This window comes from Schistocerca americana, unplaced genomic scaffold, assembly GCF_021461395.2.
Source record: "Schistocerca americana isolate TAMUIC-IGC-003095 unplaced genomic scaffold, iqSchAmer2.1 HiC_scaffold_236, whole genome shotgun sequence".
In the NCBI taxonomy this organism is placed as follows: domain Eukaryota; kingdom Metazoa; phylum Arthropoda; class Insecta; order Orthoptera; family Acrididae; genus Schistocerca; species Schistocerca americana.
In genome coordinates this window covers 185001-190000 of record NW_025725946.1, presented here as the reverse complement: position 1 = coordinate 190000, position 5000 = coordinate 185001, and positions in this window count along the sequence as shown.

Below are 5000 nucleotides of genomic sequence, written 5' to 3'. Positions count from 1 at the left end.
CCCCAGACATGTGACGTCACACTATCGGTATTGACGACTAGACTGATTCCTTATAATCATTTGCCATACACCGGTGGAAGCTGCCGAGACGAGTAACTACATGGCGGCCTCGCCGTGTCACTAATGTACAGAGATACAACAGTTTCGACTGGAACCGGATGAAACGTATACACGGCGCTGATTAGTAATAGATAGAGCCATCAAAATACAGATAATGTATACAACTGTCCGTATACATGCTGAAAGACTCTGCTCACAATCACAACCACACGTCAGCCAGACACTCTTATCACGCACTACTCTCTGCCTGTAACAGGCACAGAGACAATATGTAAGCACCAGCATGGAACAACACCCAGTGCATCCTCTCCGCCACATTAGACTATCCACACTATCATAACCAGACCGGGAGGTCCACTCACAAAACAGAATATCCCACCCTTCCGACAACCACCATTGCTCAGCTAAGCCACCAACACCCACACATGTCCTACACAGGGGTACACCCAACATCACAATACTGCCTCCTGTCACAGCACACAAACAATGGCAGGAATGAAAGACACAGGTCTGCCACAAGCATGGAATCAGAGCGCCGCCTGTTATGAGCCAAAGGTGCACCCTGACGTGGCAAATCAGATGATGCCGCAGTCATTTACTTACGATAATCACAATCAACAAACCGGCCCCCCCCCCCCAAAACACCTTTCCTTACAACAATGTGTACCTCAACCTAACCCGTATTGTGCCTTAACCTAACCCGTATTGTGCCTTAACCTAACCCGTATTGTGCCTTAACCTAACCCGTATTGTGCCTTAACCTAACCCGTATTGTGCCTTAACCTAACCCGTATTGTGCCTTAACCTAACCCGTATTGTGCCTTAACCTAACCCGTATTGTGCCTTAACCTAACCCACGTTGTGCCTTAACCTAACCCACGTTGTGCCTTAACCTAACCCACGTTGTGCCTTAACCTAACCCACGTTGTGCCTTAACCTAACCCACGTTGTGCCTTAACCTAACCCACGTTGTGCCTTAACCTAACCCACGTTGTGCCTTAACCTAACCCGTATTGTGCCTTAACCTAACCCGTATTGTGCCTTAACCTAACCCGTATTGTGCCTTAACCTAACCCGTATTGTGCCTTAACCTAACCCGTATTGTGCCTTAACCTAACCCGTATTGTGCCTTAACCTAACCCGTATTGTGCCTTAACCTAACCCGTATTGTGCCTTAACCTAACCCGTATTGTGCCTTAACCTAACCCGTATTGTGCCTTAACCTAACCCGTATTGTGCCTTAACCTAACCCACGTTGTGCCTTAACCTAACCCACGTTGTGCCTTAACCTAACCCACGTTGTGCCTTAACCTAACCCACGTTGTGCCTTAACCTAACCCACGTTGTGCCTTAACCTAACCCACGTTGTGCCTTAACCTAACCCACGTTGTGCCTTAACCTAACCCACGTTGTGCCTTAACCTAACCCACGTTGTGCCTTAACCTAACCCACGTTGTGCCTTAACCTAACCCATATTGTGCCTTAACCTAACCCATATTGTGCCTTAACCTAACCCATATTGTGCCTTAACCTAACCCATATTGTGCCTTAACCTAACCCATATTGTGCCTTAACCTAACCCATATTGTGCCTTAACCTAACCCATATTGTGCCTTAACCTAACCCATATTGTGCCTTAACCTAACCCATATTGTGCCTTAACCTAACCCATATTGTGCCTTAACCTAACCCATATTGTGCCTTAACCTAACCCATATTGTGCCTTAACCTAACCCGTATTGTGCCTTAACCTAACCCGTATTGTGCCTTAACCTAACCCGTATTGTGCCTTAACCTAACCCGTATTGTGCCTTAACCTAACCCGTATTGTACCTTAACCTAACCCGTATTGTGCCTTAACCTAACCCGTATTGTGCCTTAACCTAACCCGTATTGTGCCTTAACCTAACCCGTATTGTGCCTTAACCTAACCCGTATTGTGCCTTAACCTAACCCGTATTGTGCCTTAACCTAACCCGTATTGTGCCTTAACCTAACCCGTATTGTGCCTTAACCTAACCCGTATTGTGCCTTAACCTAACCCACGTTGTGCCTTAACCTAACCCACGTTGTGCCTTAACCTAACCCACGTTGTGCCTTAACCTAACCCACGTTGTGCCTTAACCTAACCCACGTTGTGCCTTAACCTAACCCACGTTGTGCCTTAACCTAACCCACGTTGTGCCTTAACCTAACCCACGTTGTGCCTTAACCTAACCCACGTTGTGCCTTAACCTAACCCACATTGTGCCTTAACCTAACCCATATTGTGCCTTAACCTAACCCATATTGTGCCTTAACCTAACCCATATTGTGCCTTAACCTAACCCGTATTGTGCCTTAACCTAACCCGTATTGTGCCTTAACCTAACCCATATTGTGCCTTAACCTAACCCATATTGTGCCTTAACCTAACCCATATTGTGCCTTAACCTAACCCATATTGTGCCTTAACCTAACCCATATTGTGCCTTAACCTAACCCATATTGTGCCTTAACCTAACCCATATTGTGCCTTAACCTAACCCATATTGTGCCTTAACCTAACCCATATTGTGCCTTAACCTAACCCATATTGTGCCTTAACCTAACCCATATTGTGCCTTAACCTAACCCATATTGTGCCTTAACCTAACCCATATTGTGCCTTAACCTAACCCATATTGTGCCTTAACCTAACCCATATTGTGCCTTAACCTAACCCATATTGTGCCTTAACCTAACCCATATTGTGCCTTAACCTAACCCATATTGTGCCTTAACCTAACCCATATTGTGCCTTAACCTAACCCATATTGTGCCTTAACCTAACCCATATTGTGCCTTAACCTAACCCATATTGTGCCTTAACCTAACCCATATTGTGCCTTAACCTAACCCATATTGTGCCTTAACCTAACCCATATTGTGCCTTAACCTAACCTATATTGCGCCTTAACCTAACCCATGTTGCGCCTTAACCTAACCTATGTTGCGCCTTAACCTAACCTATGTTGCGCCTTAACCTAACCTACGTTGCGCCTTAACCTAACCTATATTGCGCCTTAACCTAACCTATATTGCGCCTTAACCTAACCTATATTGCGCCTTAACCTAACCTATATTGCGCCTTAACCTAACCTATATTGCGCCTTAACCTAACCTATATTGCGCCTTAACCTAACCTACGTTGCGCCTTAACCTAACCCACGTTGCGCCTTAACCTAACCCACGTTGCGCCTTAACCCAACCCACGTTGCGCCTTAACCCAACCCACGTTGCGCCTTAACCCAACCCACGTTGGGCCTTAACCCAACCCACGTTGCGCCTTAACCCAACCCACGTTGGGCCTTAACCCAACACACGTTGGGCCTTAACCCAACACACGTTGGGCCTTAACCCAACACACGTTGGGCCTTAACCCAACACACGTTGGGCCTTAACCCAACACACGTTGGGCCTTAACCCAACACACGTTGGGCCTTAACCCAACACACGTTGGGCCTTAACCCAACACACGTTGGGCCTTAACCCAACACACGTTGGGCCTTAACCCAACACACGTTGGGCCTTAACCCAACACACGTTGGGCCTTAACCCAACACACGTTGGGCCTTAACCCAACACACGTTGGGCCTTAACCCAACACACGTTGGGCCTTAACCCAACACACGTTGGGCCTTAACCCGCTCTGTAATTGTCATACGACGCGTTAAATTAGTGTAGTGTTGCCTAACTGCAACCCCCGCAATATAGTTTGCTACTCGCACTGCCTGGTCCCCAGTGTATCGCTTCATGTTAAACACCTTGCAGCGATACACTGTAATGTGGATGGCAGCAGGACGTACATGCTCAATGCCCTTCGCAGTTGTTCATTGGCATTCGCATGGCGAAGCACTTAGCCTACGCTGTGGTACGGCCTGTGTCAACTGTCCGCTGATGTTGTACGTCCAAATCACACACTGTACTGCACATTGGTCCTCATGTACTGAATGATACATCGTGGTACATGTGACCGTACAACGACTGCGCCAACAACGGCGAACCATGCGGTCCAACTGTTGTGCACTCAGCTATGTGTCGTCTCCCTATAAGAGCCGGATTGCAGTGTGGTATGCCCTGGATGGCGATCAGCATGAGCCGTCTGTTGATGTAGTGGCGCGTGTTGTCAGACGTAGTCGTCTCTTCTCACACACCGTGACAGCATGGTGCACTGCGTTCCACATCTGCGACATGCGACAGAGGCCGGTTGACAGTCGTTCGCGCAATGGACATCGCATACGTACGGGGGCCACCTTCCACGTGTTCGCGAAGCGTGCACATGTTGTTGCGTGTATGTGGGCAGACATAGTGTGTCGTGACACCTGACACAGGCATGCAACAATCGTTGAATTTGCAAATGGCGATGGACGTCTACGTTTGCTGGTGACGTTACGCAAATGAACAACTGGTAAACCGTTGTGGTGCGGTTGTTCTCGCTAGAGGTGAATCAGTGATGGCGACGATCGGTTGAGCTACCAACCGGTTGTTTCAGCGATACCCACCATGCCCACGAACGTGAATGGCATGTGGGTGTGAAGCGATACGCGGCGGTGGCTGGGTGGGACCGTCCCCGGCCGGTGAGGGGGGGCCTCCCGGCGTGCTGGCCGCGCGGTGCGTGGGCGCACGCGCTACAGCCGGCTGGTGGGGGCGGCCAGTGGCAGGCGCGCCGGCCGACGGAGGCGGCAGGCGGCGCAGCTGCGCGCCGGCGCACCCTGCACGCGGCGCCGTGCGGCCAAAGTAGGTCCTCGCGGGCCCGGTGCGAAGCGCGGTGGACATCTGCAGTGTGCTGGTCCGATTGAGGACTGTGTGCGCTGAGGATGCGCCGCCGCCCGGCGCTCGGCGCCGCGACGCCGTCTGCTGCTCGGTCGCCTCTGCGGTTCTCGCCGGTGGTTTGTATCGCAGCTGTGCGGACGTGTTGG